General features: G+C 44.7%; 1 protein-coding gene across 5 annotated transcripts in view; it reads left to right on the plus strand.

The window, feature by feature from the left end:
- Positions 1-20,976, plus strand: part of LOC137380015 (contactin-4-like) — a 1,659,092-nt gene that overhangs the window by 1,221,554 nt on the left and 416,562 nt on the right. The window lies entirely within an intron of this gene.

Raw genomic sequence — 20,976 nt, forward strand, 5'->3', positions numbered from 1 at the left:
TTCACCCACTGTACGTTACACTTCGTTCTCAGTACATGCACTACTTCTTTCTCAATCCGTCAATCATATTGGTTAAGGATATACCCATTTGGTTTCCCTGTTCACTCAGATCCCTGATGCTGTGTTTCCCTCACTGTGCCGTTATCAGCTCGCACTTTCAACAACTTGCCACGCAACAATTTTTAAAACCTAAACGTGCAGCAAGACAGTAGCTAATGTTTGATGCCCTGCTATAGCAAATTCTGGCCCGATGGTTATGTGGCCTGCTTATTGAACTGGGAGGAGAATTCTTCAGTATTTCAATATAAAAGTATTAAAATGTGTCTAAGTCTCTAAAGGGGCAGTTTTACAGAATCACAGAATTGTTACAGCGCAAAAGGAGGCCATTCGGCCCATCATGTCCGCACCAGCTCTCTGAAAGAGCAACTGCCTCAGTTCCATTCCCCCGCCTTCTCCCCATAACCTGCACATTCTTCCTTTTCATATTACAGTCTAATTTCCTTTTGAATGCTTCATTTGAACCTGCATCCACCACGTTCTTAGGCAGTGCATTCCAGACTTTAACCACTCGTTGCGTGAAAAAGTTTTTCCTCATATCACTGTTGCTTCTCTTACCAAATACTTTAAATCTGTGCCCTCTTGTTCTCGATCCTTTCACGAGTGGGAACAGTTTCTCTCTATCTATTCTGTCCAGACCCTTCATGATTTTGCATCCCTCTATCAAATCACCTCTCAGCCTTTTCTTTAAGGAAAATAGTCCCAACTTCTCCAATCTAACTTCATAACTGAAATTCCTCATCCCTGGAACCATTCTCGTGAATCTTTTCTGTACTCTCCTAAATGCCCTCACGTCTTTCATCAGGTGCAGCACCCAGAATTGAACACAATACTCCAGCTGAGGCTGAACTAGTGTCTTATACAAGTTCAACATAACTTCCTTGCTCTTGTACTCTCTGCCCCTATTAATAAAGCCGAGGGTACTGTATGCTTTATTAATCGCTCTCTCAACTTATCCTGCCACCTTCAATGACTTACGCACATATACACCTAGGTCCCTCTGCTCCTGCACCCCCTTTAGAATTGCACCCTTTATTTTATATTGTCTCTCCATGTTCTTCTTACCAAAATGAATCACTTGACATTTATCTGCATTGAACTTCATCTGCCACTTGTCTGCCCATTCCACCAACATGTCTATGTCCTTTTGAAGTTCTACACTATCCTCCTCACAGTTCACAATGCTTCCAAGTTTCGTATCATCTGCAAACTTTGAAATTGTGCCCTCTACATTAAGGTCTATGTCATTAATATATATCAGGAAAAGCAGGGGTCCCAACACTGATCCCTGGAGAACTCCACTACAAACCTTCCTCCAGCCTGAAGAACATCCATTAACCACTACTCTTTGTTTCCTGTCACTCAGCCAATTTTGTATCCATGTTGCTACAGTCCCTTTTATTCCATGAGTTACAAGTTTGCTCACAAGTCTGTTGTGTGGCACTGTATCAAATGCCATTTGAAAGTCCATGTACACCACATCAACAGCATTGCCCTCATCAACCCTCGCTGTTACCTCCTCAAAAAACTCCAGCAAGTTGGTTAAACATGATTTTCCCTTAAGAAATCCATATGGCTTTCCTTAATTAACTCACATTTGTCCATGTGACTATTGATTTTGTCCCGAATTATTTTTTCTAGAAGTTTTCCCACCACTGAAGTTAAACTGACTGGCCTGTAGTTGCTGGGTTCATCTTTACATCCTTTTTGAACAGAGGTGTAACATTTGCAATTCTCCAGTCCTCTGGCACCACTCCCAAGTCTAAGGAAGACTGAAAAATTATGGCCAGTGCCTCTGCGTTTTACACCCTCACTTCCTCAATATTCTTGGATGCATCTCATCCGGCCCTGGTACTTAATCCACTTTAAGTACAGATAGCCTAATACTTCCTCTTTATCAATTTTAAACTCCTCTAGTTTCTGACTTACCTCCTCTTTGAACATTGCCTGGGTTATATCTTCTTTCTTGGTAAAGACAGATGCAAAGTATTCATTTAATACCTCAGCTATGTCCTCTGCCTCCATGTGTAAACCCCTTCTGGTCTCTAATCGGCCCCACTCCTCCTTTTACCACCCTTTTACCCTTTGTATGCTTATAGAAAACTTTGGGATTTCCTTTAATGCTAGCTGCCAGCCTCTTTTCATGCTCTCTTTGCTTCTCTTATTTGCTTTTCACTTCCCCTTTGGACCTTCCATATTCAGCCTGGTTCTCAATAGTATTTTCTACCTGGCATGTCATAAGCACACTTTTTCTTCTTCATCTTAATCTCTACCTCTTTTGTCAACCAGGGAGCTCTGGATTTGTTTGCTGTACTTTTCCCCTTCGAGGGAACATACCTTGACTGTGCCCGAGCGATCTCTTCTTTGAAGGTAGTCCATTGTTCATCTTTCGGTTTTCCTGACAGCTTTTGTCTGCAATTTATTCACCCCAGCTCCATTCTTGCCCCATTAAAGTTGCCCTTCCCCAGTTAATTATTCTTACCCCAGATTGCTCTTTGTCCTTTTCCATTGTCAGCCTAAAACATATGGTACAATGATCACTATCCCCTAAATGCTCTCCTACTGATACCTGATCCACTTGGCCCATCTCATTCCCAAGAACCAGGTCTAGCAGTGCCTCCTTTCTCGTTGTACTAGCAACATATTGTTGTAGAAAATTTCCCTGAACACACTCTAGGAACTCTTGCCCCTCACTGCCTTTTACACTACTGTTATCCCAGTCTGTTTGGATAATTGAAGTCCCCATTAAAACTACCCTATAATTTTTGCACCTCTCTATAATTTCCTTGCAAATTTGTTCCTCCCCATCCTTCCCACTAGCTGGTGGCCCTGTAGACAACACCGAGTAATGTAACTGCACCTTTTTTGTTCCTTAGCTCTAGCCAAATTGATTCCGTCCTCGACCCCTCTGGCACATCCTTTTTCTCCAGCACTACAATGCTCTCCTTAAACAATACCGCCACCCCTCCCCCTTTTTTCCTTTTCCTATCTTTCCTGAACATCTTGTATCCAGGAATATTTAACATGACCATTACTTTTAGATCATTATGAGGCAGTCTTCACTTCACAGCAGTGTGGAGGTGACAGTATGACTTGACTGAGGTCTTGAGAACCACCACCCACCGCCAACCCCCTCCCCCACCCCCCCCCACCCCACCACCAACACCAGCCCTCTTCCACCCTCTACCTGAGCAAGGGAGGCCTTCGAAGTCCATTGTAGTGTCAGGCTGGATTCAAGAAGTACTTGACACCTATTGGGGAGGTTATAAACTGAAGCAGGATTTTTTTTTATTTTGGCGGGCCCTCAGAACATTTAGAATTTGTAAAGTGGGAGCAGAGCTCTTTGTGTGTGTGTAAATACAAATACACTGAGTTCCCTCAAGGCAACAGGAAATCAATTCACAGCCATGGGTAGCCAGCCCACAGCACACCTCCAAAGCTGTCACTTACCAGCTGTTGGTCCCAGTTTGGCAGAGCAGGGTAACCACAGTCTAACTGAAGAACTAAATGGTTTTTAAATGTAATTGGTTATAGTGATGGTGAGCACATGAGCAGAAGCACATACAGGGTACAATTAACATTAAAAGAAATGAGTGAATATCCTAAAGCATTACAGCACTCTAGTATGGCAGTCACATTGTGGAGTTTGATTCTACCGTAATCTAAGTATTGTGTGGACAACTTAATTTAAATTTTTCTATCAATGAAGTACCAAACGAGCATAGGAATAGTATATCTTTTTTAAGCCATATTGCTTCAAAGGGTGCTGTTTAAAATTGTTTTTCTTTAGATTTTTAATAGTTGCTTCAGCCCAACTGATCCCATTTCCCTCCAGCTCAGCTGGAATGTCAGATGTGCAAGTATGTGGTACTGGCTAATGTGTTGAAAATGGAGTAATATGTTTAGTGCATAGTTGCTGTCTGATCACTAAACCACTGGCAAACTGAAACTCTTGGCAGCGAACCTGATTGTTTGTCCTATTGCATTTTTTAAAAATTACATGATGTCAGTTAATAGATCATGATAATAGCATTTCTAACACCAGTAACACAAATTACTGCTCCAGGAAATAATTGCTCACTGTGTTTAATTATCATTTTAAATCTCATTTCCATCAATTATCATGTCAGTGGGCAGCAGAATTATTATTTGTGCCATTAGAATGAAAGGTAATTCACAATATTCCAGCATTGACATTAGATTTTCTTTTAATTAATGGCTTCTAATGTTTACTTCTACTGCACCTAAATATTTCAACATCACAGGCTGTACTGTTCTTTGAGCACAACAGGGTAAAGCAGCTTACAATATCAGCAATAAATAATGGTTAAAGATACCAGCACATATGTGATTCATCAATGTAATATCTCTTTGTACATGCTTCAGCATATCAGAAACAGTAATTGGAGGCTAAACTGTGCTGGCAAATTTTACAAAATGTTTTTTAAATCTACTGAATCATATGGTGATTAAGTCCTGGGCTGTAACAGGCTAAATTGTCTTTTCAATCAAAAATTTGGCGCGCACACTTGACTGCCTTTTCAGGTAAGGAAAACTACAATCTAGTAACTACATAGTGAACAGAAGTCTCCACTTGTAATCTGTGAATCATAATCAAATCATAAAATGAAAGGTACCACTGCTGAGCTTTCATCTTATTTGCAAGAATAAAAGCCATTCTTCACAACTCCAAAGTGTTCTATTTTGGTCACTAACCAAGAAATATCATTGACTACATCAACCAGGGTGATACTGCAGCCTATTTGTTTGTAACATTGTCTATTTGGAGCAATCAATATGAAATAGTGGTCATCTGGGAATGAGTTCAAAGGGTATAACTTAATTAAAATGCTAAGATGGCAACAGAAGAAGCTCAAGATGTATTGCCCTCATCTAAACCCTGAAATTATATTGCACATTTGTAATGCACTCCAGAGCATCATTATATAACACATCACACTGTGTCTACATATCTATTTTCAGTTTTAAACACATTCTGATTCCAGAATTATCTTGTGCATTATCTAGTATTGCCAATGATGCTTCTGAATGGTAGTTATGGTCTTTTGCAGCATTATTACTGCAGGTTTATCAGAAAAATGGTTTAATTTCATTTCAGGAAATATACGCATTCACGCTGTCAATGGTCATGTTGTCTTCAGATGTTCCTGCAATGATACTTGACATAGCTGAAAATAACATTGATATTTCCCCGGGTATAGAGTACAATCATGCAAGTGTTGCAGCAACAATTGGCAGCTTACAACACTGATCTTCAGGTGTCACTATCTCTGACCCAAATAACAATATAAATTTTTTGAAGTGCACATAAGATCATGCGTCACCTCACACAAAAAGTACTCTTAAGTTCATTTCAATTTTACAAAAAGATCTCACAATTCAGTGGTTGCTTGTATATTTTGTGATCGTTCAATCTTACTGCACACAATTCATGTTATATGTTCCAATTGTTTGCTTTTTGTGATTAAAAACATAATAAAGTAAATGGACATTGTTACGACCGAGGCAGGAGCAATGCACTGTCAATTCAGTCCCATCATTCGACAGGTCACAGCATATTATTAACGTTTTCCCACCCAACCAGAACACAGACAAATTAAACATTCTAGTAACCCCCAGAATAAAACAGACCAAACCAGGTATCTTTAGACAACAACAAATTAACTATTTATTAAAACTAAATCTCAAACACTATTAAAGTAAACCTATGTCTAAGTACCTTATAACTTCTTATTTTAGCCTAATGCTCCCATTCACACACGTACACTCAAAAATTAATGGTTAACTGTTTTTTTTAAAAGAATGATGTTTTAAAAATGAGCTGTTTCTTAAGAATAAATACATAATTGGGTTATAAGTCTTTGTGGGTTACATTGCTGATGGGTGAGGTATTCTAGTGTAAAAATAATCAAATGCCACTCTAAGTCTCCACGCAGATTTGATGAAATAGTCCTTAAATAGATAGGCATTCAAAGCATTTTGACTGCAGCAGGAGTCAAACAGTTCTTTAAACAAAGAGTATAGCAATAGTTCCACTCGGATTTTTAAAAACTGATAGTCTCTCAGTCAAAAATTTACTGCAAATTCCGGAAAACTCAATCAGTCAAGAGATTGGAAGTAAAGAATAGGAATTTTGCTATCCCCAGCAATACAAATGGTCTCTTCAAAGAGCTTTTTCCTCCTTAGACAATTAACATGGCCTGTAGCTCATTGTCGAATTTCTGCTGAGAGAAATAGGCAGCTCCTTCCTCCAGTAAGCACGCTTCGCTGGTGTCTCTCAAAACTGGTTTTAGCTGGTTTTTACACCGTCAAATTTAAACATTATACCATGTGACCTCACTCTCCTGGTGTTGCCTGGGTAACAAGTGCAGCTGTGGCACACTGTTCTCAGAAATCTAAAACTTCTCCCTCTGTCTTAAAGGTACACTGTTTCAAACAAAGGAGAAAAAAATACAGTTGTGTGACAGCATATAAATGAGACTGAGCCATACAGCAAGCTCCATGTAGAAACTCAACTGAGATTTAAAAGATAAGTTGTAAGTGTGGTACTAAAACCATAGTGTAGCACTTAATGCTCATATAGATTTTATTGTAAGATAGTGTGATGAAATCTAGAACCATAGAAAAGTTACAGTAAAGAACAAGGCCATTCAGCCCATCACGTCTGCACCAGCTGAAAAAAAACGAGCTGCCCAATCTAATCCCACCTTCTAGCACCTGGTGCTTGCAGGTTGCAGCACCTCAGGTGCATGTTCAGGTACCTTTTAAATGAGTTGAGGGTTTCTGCCTCCACAACCAATCCAGGCAGTGAATTCCAGACACTCACCACTATCTGGGTGAAAAAGCTTTTCCTCATGTCCTCTCTAATCCTTCTACCAATCACCTTAAATCTGTGCCCCCTGGTAATTGACCTCTCCACTGGGGGAAACAGGTCTTTCCTGTCTACTCTATCTAGGCCCCTCATAATTTTGTACACCTCAATTAAGTCACCCCTCAACCTCCTCTGTTCTAAGGAAAGCAACCCCAGCTGATCCAAACTTTCCTCATAGCGGCAACTTTCAAGCCCTGGCAACATTCTCGTAAACCTCCTTTGTATTCTCTCCAGAGCAATTATGTCCTTCCTGTCATGTGGTGACCAGAACTGTACACCATACTCCAACTGTGGCCTAACCAGTGTTTTGTACAGTTCCAGCATTACATCCCTGCTTTTGTATTCTATACCTCAGCCAATAAAGAAAAGCATTCCATATGCCTACTTCACCTTCCACCTTCAGGGACCTGTGGACATGCACTCCAAGGTCTCTCACTTCTTCTACTCCTCTCAATATCCTCCCATTTATTGTGTATCCCCTCACTTTGTTTTCCCTCCCCAAATACATTACCTCACACTTATCTGGATTGGATCCATTTGCCACTTTTCCGCTCACTCAACCAAACCATTGATATCATTCTGGAATCTATAGCTATCCTCTTCACTATCAACTAAACCGCCAATTTTTGTGTCAACTGCAAATTTCCCAATCATGCCTCCCACATTTAAGTCGAAATCATTAATATATACCACAAACAGGAAGGGACCCAACACTGAGCTCTGTGGAATGTCACTGTAAACTGCTTTCCATTTGCAAAAACAGCCATCGACCACTACCCTTTGTTTCCTGTCACTGAGCCAATTTTGGATCCAACTTGCCACATTCCCCTGTATCCCATGGGCTTTTATTTTTCTGACCAGTCTGCCATGTGGGACATTGTCAAATGCCTCTCCAAAATCTATGTCGACCACCTGGTGAAGCTACAACCCAGGACTACTTGCATGCCAAACGGCTTAAGCAGCATGCAATAGACAGAGCTAAGTGATCCCAAATCCAACCGATCAGATCTAAGCTCTGCAGTCCTACCCTCATCAATCCTCCTTGTTACTTCCTCAAACATTTTTTTTTATTCATTCATGGGATGTGGGCATCACTGGCTATGCCAGCATTTATTGCCCATCACTAATTGCCCTTGAGAAGGTGGTGGTGAGCTGCCTTCTTGAACTGCTGCAGTCCATGCGAGGTAGGTACACTCACAGTGCTGTTAGGAAGGGAGATCCAGGATCTTGACCCAGTGACAGTGAAGGAACGGCGATATAGTTCCAAGTCAGGATGGTGTGTGACTTGGACGGGCACATGCAGGTGATGATGTTCCCATACATCTGCTGCTCTTGTCTTTCGAGGTGGTAGAGGTTGTGGGTTTAGAAGGCGCTGTCTAAGGAGCCTTGGTGCGTTGCTGCAGTGTATCTTGTAGATGGTACACACTGCTGCCACTGTGCGTCGGTGGTGGAGGGAGTGAATGTTTGTGGATGGTGTGCCATTCAAGCGGGCTGCTTTGTTCTGGATGGTGTCGAGCTTCTTGAGTGTTGTTGGAGCTGCACCCATCCAGGCAAGTGGAGAGTATTCCATCACACTCCTGACTTGTGCCTTGTAGATGGTGGATAGGCTTTGGGGAGTCAGGAGGTGAGTTACTCACCACAGGATTCCTAGCCTTTGACCTGCTCTTGTAGCCATGGTATTTATATGGTGACTCCAGTTCAGTTTCTGGTCAATGGTAGCCCCCAGGATGTTGATAGTGGGGGATTCAGCAATGTTAATGCCATTGAATGTCAAGGGAGATGGTTAGATTCTCTTTTGTTGGAGATGGTCATTGACTGGCACTTGCGTGCCGCAAATGTTACTTGCTACTCATCAGCCAAAACATGGATATTGTCCAGGTCTTGTTGCATTTCTACACGGACTGCTTCAGTATTTGAGGAGTCGCGAAGGATGCTGAACATTGTGCAATCATTAGCGAACATCCCCACTTCTGACCTTATGATTGAAAGAAGGTCATTGATGAAGCAGCTGTAGATGGTTGGGCCTAGGACACTACCCTGAGGAACTCCTGCAGTGATGTCCTGGAGCTCACATGATTGACCTCCAACAACCACAGCTATCTTCCTTTGCGCTAGGTATGACTCCAACTAGCAGAGAGTTTTCCCCCTGATTCCCATTGACTCCAGTCTTGGTAGGGCTCCTTGATGCCATACTCGGTCAAATGCTGCCTTGATGTCAAGGGCAGTCACTCTCACCTCACCTCTTGAGTTCATCTCTTTTGTCGATGTTTGAACCGAGGCTGTAATAAGGGCAGGAGCTGAGTGGCCCTGGCGGAACCCAAACTGAGCAACACTGAGCAGGTTATTGCTCAGCAAGTGCCACTTGATGGCACTGTTGATGACACCTTCCATCACTTTATTGATGATTGAGAGTAGGCTGATGTGGCGGTAATTGGCCAAGTTAGACTTGTCCTGCTTTTTGTGTACAGAACATACCTGGGCAATTTTCCACATTGCAGGGTAGATGCCAGTGTTGTAGTTGTACTGGAACAGCTTGGCTAGGGACATAGCAAGTTCTGGAGCACAGGTCTTCAGTACTATTGCTGGAATATTGTCAGGGCCCATAGCCTTTGCAGTATTCAGTGCCTTCAGTCATTTCTTGATATCATGCGGAGCGAATCGAATTGGCTGAAGTCTGGCATCTGTGATGCTGGGGCCTTCAGGACGAGGCCGAGATGGATCATCAACTCGGCACTTCTGGCTGAAGATTGTTGCAAATGCTTCAGCCTTATCTTTCGCACTAATGTGCTGGGCTCCCCCATCATTGAGGATGGGGATATTTGTGGAGCCACCTCCTCCAGTTAGTTGTTTAATTGTCCACCACCATTCACGGCTGGATGTGGCAGGACTGCAGAGCTTAGATTTGATCCGTTGATTATGAGATCGCTTAGCTCTGTCTATCGCATGCTGTTACGCAGTTTGGCACGCAGATAGTCCTGTGTTGTAAATTCACCAGGTTGACACCTCATTTTGAGGTATGCCTGGTGCTGCTCCAGGCATGCCCTCCTGCACTCTTCATTGAACCAGGGTTGGTCTGCCGGCTTGATGGTAATGGTAGAGTGGGGGATATGCTGGGCCATGAGGTTACAGATTGTGGTTGAGTACAATTCTGCTGCTGCTGAAGGCCCACAGCACCTCATGGATGCCCAGTTTTGCACTGCTAGATCTGTTCAAAATCCAGCCCTTTTAGCATGGTGATAATGCCACACAACACAATGGAGGGTATCCTTAATGTGAAGGTGGGACCTCGTCTCCAGAAGGACTGTGCGGTGGTCACTCCTATCAATACAGTCATGGACAGAAGCCTCTGCGGCAGGCAGATTGTTGAGGACAAGGTCAAGTATGTTTTTCCCTCATGTTGGTTCCCCCACCACCTGCCACAGACCCAGTCTAGCAGCTATGTCCTTTAGTAAGACATGACCTACCCTTAACACATCCATACTGTCTATCCCTGATTAATCCGTGCCTTTCTAAGTGGCAGTTTATCCTATCTACCCTTCAACCTTCTGTCTTAGTATAACACCTACTATCCCAGCTGACGAGTATCAGGCTACCTGACACGACTGCTTACTGATCTTACCAGTATTTCTATCTGGAAATTGCATTGCTTACATTCCCCACAAATATCAGAAATACCTCTCATGCACTTTGCTAGCAAGTTCTTTGATTTCCATGAAGCTTGTCACATAAGCACTATGTTAAATATTTTACCTGCTGTCTAAAATATTAAATATTTTCAAAGCACTAATTAGGAGGGATTTGCTGGGTCGGGAATTCCCTGTAATACTGATCATTCTGGAACAAGTAGATTATTTGCACTCCTGAGTTGTGGTTTAAAAAAACATTAGTTTTGCTTTACATAATGCAGAAAAAAATTAACGGATTTGAAATTGTATTTAATTCTATTGTTTTTGTTCTTTCCCCTTTGTGTATCTCTCTCTCCCCCAGTGTTGTCCACAGTTCCTTGATCACATGGACAGGTGGACATCTGTCTGCACTACTTTAAACTGGCTGCCTGTCATCAGGCATTTACAATGCTGGGACTAACAGGTGCAAATTTGCATTCTGCTACTCCATGAAACACTGTGGGTTCACAGAGTAATACATGAAAACATGCTGTCCTCCATCCTGCCCTTTGCTGGCAAGTTCTTTGATTTGCATGATGTTTAACACATTACTTAAACACCATGGAAAGTATTTTACCTGCTGTGCTAAAATATTAAATATCTTCAAAATACTAAGAATCCGAAACATCAGATGTTATCAGATAACTGGGGGAGGCGGTGGCGTACTGGTATTGTCACTGGACTAGTAACCCAGAGACCCAGGTATTGCTCTGGGGACATGGGTTCGAATCCCACCACAGCAGAAGGTGGAATTTGAATTTAATGAATCTGGAATTTAAAGCTAGTCTAATGATGGTCATGAAACCACTGTCGATTGTTGTAAAAACCCATCTGGTTCACTAATGTCCTTTAGGGAAGGAAATCTGCTGTCCTTACCTGGTCTGGCCTACATGTGACTCCAGATCCATAGCAATGTGGTTGACTCTTACATGCCCTCGAAATGGCCTAGCAAGCCACTCAGTTCAAGGGCAATTAGGGATGGGCAATAATTGCTGGCTTGGCCTGCGACGCCCACATCCCATGAAAGAACAAAAAAAAAATGTTCATATGCCAATATTTGTTTTTGGAAATGTGAATTAATCATACTGCCATGAGGTGCAGATTTGGCATCACATCTGGTGTTTGATTTGCATCGTAATACCATATTTTTATAGAGTTCAAGCCTGGACTACATTTTAATAGAATATGTTGAACAGCCAGTGAATTCATTTTTTTTCCTGACCTGTTGATTCAGCTTCAAAATCAATCCACATTCATAGATCATTTTCCAGTGACAAATCAACTTAGAGTAAAAGCTGCAGATTTTCATCTCGCAAGATGCTTTGACAACAACTTTATTAAACAAGAAGTTTATGTAGTACCTTAACATAAGAAAACATCCTGATGCACTTTACACATAGGTGTAAAGAAAATAAACCCAATCCAGAAGGGAGACTAAAGGTTTGGTCAGAGATGGTCAGGAGATTTTCAAAGATGAAGAGAAGTGGAGAGGTTTAGATCAGGAGGAGGAGATTCACAGCAGCCACATATTCTACCACCAATGGTGGGTTGAAGGAATGGGGATAAACACAAGGTCAGTGTCAGAGGAATGGAGTATTCAGGAGTAAATATTGGAGGAAATTGTAGAAGGAGGTAAGGAAAGGCCAGGAGGGATTTATAGATGAGGACAAGGATTTTAAATGTATCGCACTAGGAAACAGGGAGCCACGGTAGGTCAGCAAGAATGGGGGTAACAAATGAGTGGGACTAACTGTTCGTCAGGATGTGCGTGGCGTAGCTTTGACATTGGAGCTTCGGGACTGAGGAGAATGGGAGACTGACACAGAGGTTGGAATTTAACACCACCACCCCCACCCCAACCCCGGGAGCGGACTAGGAGTCGGGGGGGTGCGTAAACAAGGGTGGGAGGTGGGGTGCCGTACCCATTGCCTACCCACTTCAGCTGCTATTTTACCAGCGGTGGGGTAGGTGGCAAATGGCCACCCGCCCTTAGGCCTATTAATTGCCACTTAAGGGCCTCTTACCACCGCCGCTGGTATTTTACCAGTGGCAGACAGGCACTTCAGCACCTGAGGAGGCCACCTAGTAATACCTGGTGACCTACTTGCAGACTGAGGAAGGGACCCTCCAGATTGGGCACTCTGTGCCCCACGGAGGGCCCTCTAAGCAGCATGGTCTTCTCCCCACCCAACCCCCACCCCCTCCACAAACCAACATACCCCGTCCTAGAATCTCTAATTGGCTGGCAGCTCTTGAAGGCTGGACTTCCTGCCTCACAGGGGCAGAAGCCTCAGCTGAAGCCAAGTAAGGGACTGAGCCATGCAAAATAGCAGCATGGCTCTCAGACCCAGCAGATGCGGGCTCGCCCCCAGCTTTCCAGCTAGTGGGTGGAGGCTCTGCCCCACCATCAAATTCCAGCCAAGAGCATTAGAGCAGTAAAATCTTACACAGTTGAAGGCATCGATGAGGGCCTCAGCAGTGGTGGGGCTAAGGTAGGGGAAATGATGGGTAATGTTGAGCAGGTCAGTGGTCTTGGTGATAGGATAAGAATTTTCAAGTTCATCTCCATTTCACACAGGATGCTAAGTTTACAGATGGCTTAGCTCAGTCTGAGAGAGTGCAGGGGAGGGGTTTGGAGTCATTGGTAAGAAAGCAGAGTTTGTGGTTGAATGTAATGCTTTCAGACTTCCCAGTATCTCCCAACCTCCACCAACCCAGAATTGTTTCTGCCTCTTCCAAAAATACGATCTCTGAATGCCAGATTATGTAGCCACCATTGTTCCTTCCATTAATTTTCATTAGCATGTGTAATGATAGCTCTGTGGCCAGATTAATTGAGTGCAAGCTGTTTTATTTTGCAATGAGGCAAAAGAATTGATGGAAAGAACTCTGATTCCCAGATTTGGCTAATTTGCAACACCTTACACCCAACTTTGCATGTGGTCAGAAGCTACCTCCTTTCCACAGGGAAATGAAGAAGGTACTGGCCCTTGCAAATACAGCATCTGTCACTTGCACGATGCAAGTGTGCGATTCATACTTACGAATGTAGCATGTTCTTGGGTGTGAAAAGATCTTTAAATGGAGTTCCTGGATAGTGACAGATTCAGGTGCTCAAGCTCAATTTGATGGCTTTTCATAGGCTCTACTTCCCCATCTGAACTATCCAGGACCTGTGGATCCTGGCAACAACTTAGAGCTCTTCAGGAAACCTTCAATAGAATTTCACACATTGAAGTGAAAACTCAAAAAAAAACAATACTCAGACGAACATGGCAAGCATCCACCTTTAAGAGGCATGTTGAAGCCGGCCAGCATCTTGATGATATTAATGCAAAATAGGCAAACAGTGCTTGAGAACCTGGGGCTGCCACAGGTAGGTGGCCACTGACTAGATTTCTCAATCCTAGCCAGTTGCCTGTTCGGCTTCATGAGACTCAGGAAATCAATCTTTATATCGCTTCATGACAGGGCATCTATCACAATAGGAACATACAAACTAACAAACGTACTCAAATGACAGACAGAAAAAGACCAGCAGAGTCCTCAATTCTGCCTCATATCATTATGGTAGATCTGAATACCATGGCCCTCATCTCCCCCTGTCCTCCGGCAGCCATGCAATCTCCTGAGAGACATGGGGTTTTTTTTTATGCAGGCCACAGCAGCAGATTTGGTGGTGTGCGGGGTGATATAATTCAGACAGGAGGTGTTTTGTCGTATTCCCGGCGGCGGGATATTTCAGAGGAATTAAGTCTGCAGCGGGTTTGCAGCATTCCCAGTCCCAGTTCTCCCAGTCCAATGGTGGATTGCAGCTTTGTATTCATTTAAATAACATGAATACTCATTACCCTATGCATAGTTACGATTTCGTCCTACCTGCCAGATTAAGTGAAAGGTGAGCGATATTCCCATGCCACCCGGTTCATGAATGTTTCAACGTGGCGTGCAACAGTCTGATTTGTGCAGTTGAGTCATAGGACAGTGCTCGTCGCTCCTTAACTCAGCGGCGAAACTAACGCCAGCATTAGAATGGATGTTTGCCTCCAGGCCAGCATTGCAATGGATGTTTACTTCTACAGCAGCATTGGAATGGATGTTTGCCTCCAGGCTCGGCACCAGCAAGAGTGAATCATCTCGGGATGGCGGCAACGGCAGGGGCTACAACAAGGAGCAGGGGAGGGAAGGGTGGGGTTGATTGGATGCATCGAGGAGCAGGGGAGGGTGGAGTGGAGCTTCCAGGTTGTTGAATGGTTGATGTTGATGGTGAAAATGCATTTTGTCAGCTGCGTGGGTGGATTAGATCAGTACTGTGTAAAGATATTTGGCGAGGGCTTAAAGGGAGTGACGAATGCTGTCAACATCGGGGAGCTGTGGGGCAAATTGAAGGCACTGGCTAGCAGAGGGAACTGTCACAGTCAATGGGGGAAAATGGATTCTGTAGGGGGGAAGATCAAGACTAATTGGTGGGTATCTGACAGCTTCATATGGAGGGGAACAGACTCGGCAACAATGTTCAGTTCAATGTGAGGAGGTTCAAGGATAAGAGTTGGTAAGTCGATAGTAAAGGGAGTAGGAACGGGTGGAGGGATGGCATGAATAAATTGATGATTACACTGTGCACAGTAATGGGGGGAGGCTCAATGGGAACGAAGGGAAGGTTAACAGTAACATTGGGTGTGTCAATGGTGATGGGTTCAAGCTGGAAGGTTGCAGGAGGAGGTTGGAAGGTGGGAGACTTGACCTGAATTCCACACACACCATTTTCTCCAATTATAATTGGAGCCACATGGACACTCAAGGATTGCAAGGAGAGTGGGAGGAGGCAAACGGTAGTGGGTGTGTCTTCCATCTGGCTACAATTTGAAGACAGATATAAGGGAGCTGTTCATTGCCTCAATATTTCAGCTCACTAGCAACAGAGGGCTGAATTGCCATGTTCTGCTTATTTATTGTTCAGAAAAGCCACAGCGACATTGGTCTCATATACTCAATTTGTCTAGTGTCACTGAAAACAGAGCAAAGAGAGAGACTAAGGATGGCTCTTTTTTCCTGAACTCATGATGCCTGAGTGCCAGCAACAGGCAGACCAGGAAGGTTAGGATGCTCCGAATGATAAAGCTATTCCTGGATGTTATTGAAGACAGGCACTGGCATGTCATCGCATCCTCAGGACAAGGACAAATTACATTCAAATGTCAGAGGCAATGCCAGAGATGCCTAAGGATCTCAGGTGAAATGGTCACAGAAATTTGTCGGCTCCTGGAGCATGACCTGCAGCCGCTCAGCTGCGGTGGGAATCCCATGCCAGTTGCCCTCAACTTTTTTCTCCAGCGGCTCCTTCTAGTGACCCACAGGTGACATATGGGGCATCTCGCAGTCTGTGGCCTGCAGGTGCACCAAAGAGATGACCAATGTCCTTTTTCGACGGGCCAATGATTTCATTTACTTACCTGTAGATGAGGACAGCCAGGCAGCAAGGTCTGCAGCCTTCTGCACTATCACTGGCTTTCCTAGAGTGCAAGGGGTGATCGGCTGCACTCATGTGGCCATTAGAACTCCCTAGGACCAGCCTGCTGTCTTTGTCAATTGCAAAGGCTTCCACTCTTTCAACGTACAGCTAATTTGTGATCACCGGAGAAGAATCATGCATGTTTGCGCATGTTTCCTACGGAGCTGTGATGACTTTTACATTTTGAGGAACTCCCAGCTGCCAGCAGTTTTCGAGGAACTAGCCAAAGTGGATGGATGGATCCTGGGTGACAAGGGCTACACATGGTTGATGACACCAGTACGTTATCCCAAAAGTGCTACTGAAGAGAGGTACAATGTCGCTCACGCATCCACCAGAATCATCATTGAGCACATCATTGGCATGCTGAAAATGCAATTCTGCTGTCTTGACCAGTCTGGAGGGGCTCTTCAGTAAGTGCCACAGAGGGTGTCACGAATAATTGTTGTCTGCTATGCCTTGGACAACCTTGCAATTAGACATGGCAACATTCTGCAGGTGGAGGAACAGGAGCAACACCAGTCCTCGACAGATGAGGATGACTATGAAGAGGGTGAGGAGGACAACAATGACAACGATGCTGTCATTGATATGAGGGTGATGGAGAGACATGCAAGGGACATCAAAGATAACCTTATTTATGCACGTTTCAGCCAACAGTAAGCCACATCATTAAGGAACTTTGGAAGAAAAACTTAACAATTCCCCACAGAAATTCCCTTTTGCATAAGGTCTTATTCATCTCTGCAATCATAATGAAGTGTTGCTGCACTTTCATGTGATTGGCATTTGAAATCATTTATGGGCTACGATGAATGCAACTACACACCACTGCAAGCAGTGTTAAGTTATGACCGTAGAAAATAAAAGTAAGGCATGACAGTATTGGAAAAAGCTAGTAATCAGCAATAGGAAAGCAGCCATCATTGAAGAATGAAGGCTCAAATTCCAATGAGATGTGGACACTGGACATTTCCTGAGATGCTTTGCAAGCATCATTGCATTCCTGCCAGAGGCCTCCAAAAACATCTTTGTATCCATCCGTAACCAAGCAAAGCATTACCAAGAGTGGATCAAATTTTGCATAAAATACAAATGTTTTAGTACATCTTTGCAATTGTGACAATTTGTACAGCCCCCGTGCCACCTTCATGATCAAACCTGTTCCAATTTCCTTTTTCTCCCACTATGTTTCAGTGCTACCCCAACATTAGCAGCCGAGCTGGAGGCAGTCTGCTCAGTGCGCTGCCCCATTGCTGTGGATGACTGTGGTTAGCGTCCTCTGGAGGAATGAGGTCTTGATGGCTCCATCCTACTAGTGGTCTGCAGCAATGGTGCTTGAGTATCCCCTGTGTGCTCGCCTGCTGGAGGTAAGGAGGTCAAGGTGGGGGGTGGGGGGGGGAGGATGAGACACGCTTACCCTGGGGGTATCCTGAGAGAACGGCCCTAGGGAAGCTGGCACACGCTCCTGCTCCATCCGTCTGCACGTTGGCACCCGCCTGTCTCCCTAAGAGGAAGGGGCAACTGGAGGGAGGTCCAGGTTCCTGGTCTCCGTCTTACTTAGACTCTGCTGCATGGAGTACACAGCAACAGCGAAGGAATGCAGGTCAGATTGCATTTGGTTCAAGTGCTCAACCAGACTCGCCACAGAGCTCGCCATATTCTTGACTGAGGAAGCCATACGCTGAAATGCCTGGGACGTGGCAGACGTCATGGCTTGCACGCGCAAAGCCACACATGACCTCAGGCATTTCCAACATATTTTCCACATGGCTTTTCTGCACATCCAGCAGGCTTCTTGTTGCAACAAACAGAGGATCATCATGAGCATGGGGCTGAGCAGGGCATGGGCCCAGCAGTCCTCCAATTGTCAGGGGACCCGGCTGGCACATGCTTCCTCAGCCGCTGGGATGTGTCTGTGTCGTGACCACCAGCTTGTGACCTACATTGTAATCTTAAACACTCCTGAAGACTGTATGGATGTATCTGTGCTGGTGGAGGTGAAAGAAAAGGCAGGTGATGGTGCACGCCCTGGGGCATTGGCTCCTTCTTCCAAGAGGAATCTTGGGCCACGCGATGTTCTGTGAATTGAGTGCAGACACCTGCAGTGGAGACATAAACAGAGGTACTTTAAGCATGTGCTTCCATTTCCACATATGGCTGAAGGAGCAGAGATGATATTTCATCTTTATGCCTTGTTGCTCCTGCCTCGCCATCTCTGCTCGCTCTACATCCCTCATCTCTCACGATCTCCAAAGCTTCCTCCTCAGCCGTGGTCAGCAGCCTGATGTCAGGGATCCCTCCTCCTGTCTTAGCATGCTCGTGCTGATTGTGATTTCATTTATCCTGCAACAGACAGTGCAGATTTAATGACATAAAAAATGATGCATCACAACCATTGCATACATGCATCAACATCACTCATTCTGCATTGGCTTTTGCACAACACATCCAATCACATAAACAATGCCAATGTTCATCATTTAGTGAATAGCACCAAAGCTGCTCACAAATTCCACTGCATTCCTTGCATATTCTCTGCCATAAAGATACAGAGCCACGGAAAAAAACAATGGAGCAGCTTCTCCAGGAACATTTACCCTCGTTGATCTGAACAAGTCATTGCTTCACTTGCACCATTGCACCCATGTTCTACAAGTTACCCCACATTTCGAGACCTCCTTTGCTACCTCCATCCTGGCCGCCTTGTTGAGGCCGGAGGGTCTTCTGACTCCATCTACAGGGAAGAGGACCTCCTGCCTTTCCCTGCCAGCCTGGAGGAGAACCTGCAGGGAGGCATCACTGAGGCGAGGGGTGGGGTGCTGCCTGCTGGCTGCCATTTGATTCACTTCGACTGTAGGGAAAATAAATGATATGGTGACTTTCACAAAATAAGGGAGGCAAAAACATTTTGATTTAAGTAAAAGCCTCAATTGAAGTTATTCTGAAGATACTTGCATGAAAGTAAGGCTGCTGATCCTTGCAGCTGCAAGCACAGAATGTTCTAGTTCTGTGGCGTTCATGCTTGAGGGCAGTAACGGCGGGTTCCACCAATGAAAGGCCGCTCCCGCCACATGATCCCTCGTGTCCCCCGTGCCAGTTGCCGCATGGCTAAATTAAATACAAAATTGCGTGGGAAACGGGATTTGCGGCGGGAGCGGAAGGTTGCAACAACATCTGGTCCCGCTGTCGGGAACACCCCAACACTCATAAGATTCCACCCATAGAATAAGAGATAAAAACAGTAAGCCAATTCAGGCAAAACATCAGTGAAATTCCTTTCTGACCCCAAAGGCAATCAAAACACGTTTAGGAGACTTGCATGTGTTGAGTGGGCGCTACCTGCAGATGCTGACCACTTGTTTCAAAGGTTGATGATCCTCTACAAATAAATAAACTTCCTGATATCGAACATAGTTTACACTTATGTAACTTATACACATGGGAATTGAGTTCTCTAGACCTTTCATGGTGACTGTGGCCATTAAAACTAGGGGTAGGATTTTATCTCGTCCTTGGAGACGGAACGGAATGGGGCGGCACACAAAATGGCAAGGGATGGTGTCAGCCAGCATTGTCCTGGCCCCCTGCTATTTTGTCCTGGGCGGGGAAGGCCGAGGATGGCCTCCCTGCCCCATGCTAATTCAGGCCCTTAAGTGGCCAATTAAGGGCAGCCTTCCACCTCCTCACTGATTTTAGTGACATGGGAGGAGCCTGCTGCTGCATAGAGGCACCACCAGGTAAGACCTGGCAGCCTCCAAGATGGCTTGGTGGAGGTTGGGTCCCAACTCTGGGGACAATCCATGGCCCATGGCGGGCCCCCTGGCAGTAATGGCCACCCCCACAGCAAGACCCACCCCCACCCTCACCAACTATCCCCCACCTCATTGCCAGGCTCTGCCTTACTAGCTGACCCTGACCCCACTTACCTGCATCCAGAGGTCTTCGACATCTTGTTTTCTGTAGGCCTCCTGCAATACCCGCATCGCTCCTGGTGGTATTGCCGGTACTGCAGAGTTGCCCGTCTTCCAATTGCCAACAGCTCTGGAGGCAGAAGTTTGTCCCTTAAAGGGACAGCGTCCCTGACGGCAGTCAATTGGCCACCCACTGTGAAATTGCAACGGGGGTCCGAAACAGGGCAAAGGCAGGATCTCCCCCCTGCCACCGGGACTCCCATCGCTAGGATAAAATCTTGTGGCAAACGTTTGAGCCTTTCCCACAGTCACTATATCACCCATTGTATGAGAGACCAAAAACTGGACACAATATTCCAGATGAGACCAAACGAAGAAAATATAATGTTTCTTGTTTTTTGTTTGGTTTGTCCTAGATATATATTGTATACTCTATTGATTTTTCCTGTAGCATTGCAAGCACTGGTTCTGACCCTTAAGAGGTTCATGTACTGTAACAAGTCTTTTTTCTGCTTCGCAGTCTTTAGTTCAAAACCCTGCATGTTATACACATCCAGGTACTGCCTGTGTGGAGTTTGCAAGTTCTCCCTGTGTCTGCGTGGGTTTTCTCCGGGTGCTCCGGTTTCCTCCCACAAGCCAAAAGACTTGCAGGTTGATAGGTAAATTGGCCATTATAAATTGTCACTAGTGTAGGTAGGTGGTAGGGAAATATCGGGACAGGTGGGGATGTTTGGTAGGAACATGGGATTAGTGTAAGATTAGTATAAATGGGTGGTTGATGTTCGGCACAGACTCGGTGGGCCGAAGGGCCTGTTTCAGTGCTGTATCTCTAATCTAATCTAAAACATGCTTGGTGTTCGCTTTATTATCTACATTAAATTACGTTTTGCAGACGTGGGGCCATTGCCCCACCCCATCTAGATCGAGATGTAATTG

This window comes from Heterodontus francisci, chromosome 19 (assembly GCF_036365525.1).
Source record: "Heterodontus francisci isolate sHetFra1 chromosome 19, sHetFra1.hap1, whole genome shotgun sequence".
NCBI lineage: Eukaryota > Metazoa > Chordata > Chondrichthyes > Heterodontiformes > Heterodontidae > Heterodontus > Heterodontus francisci.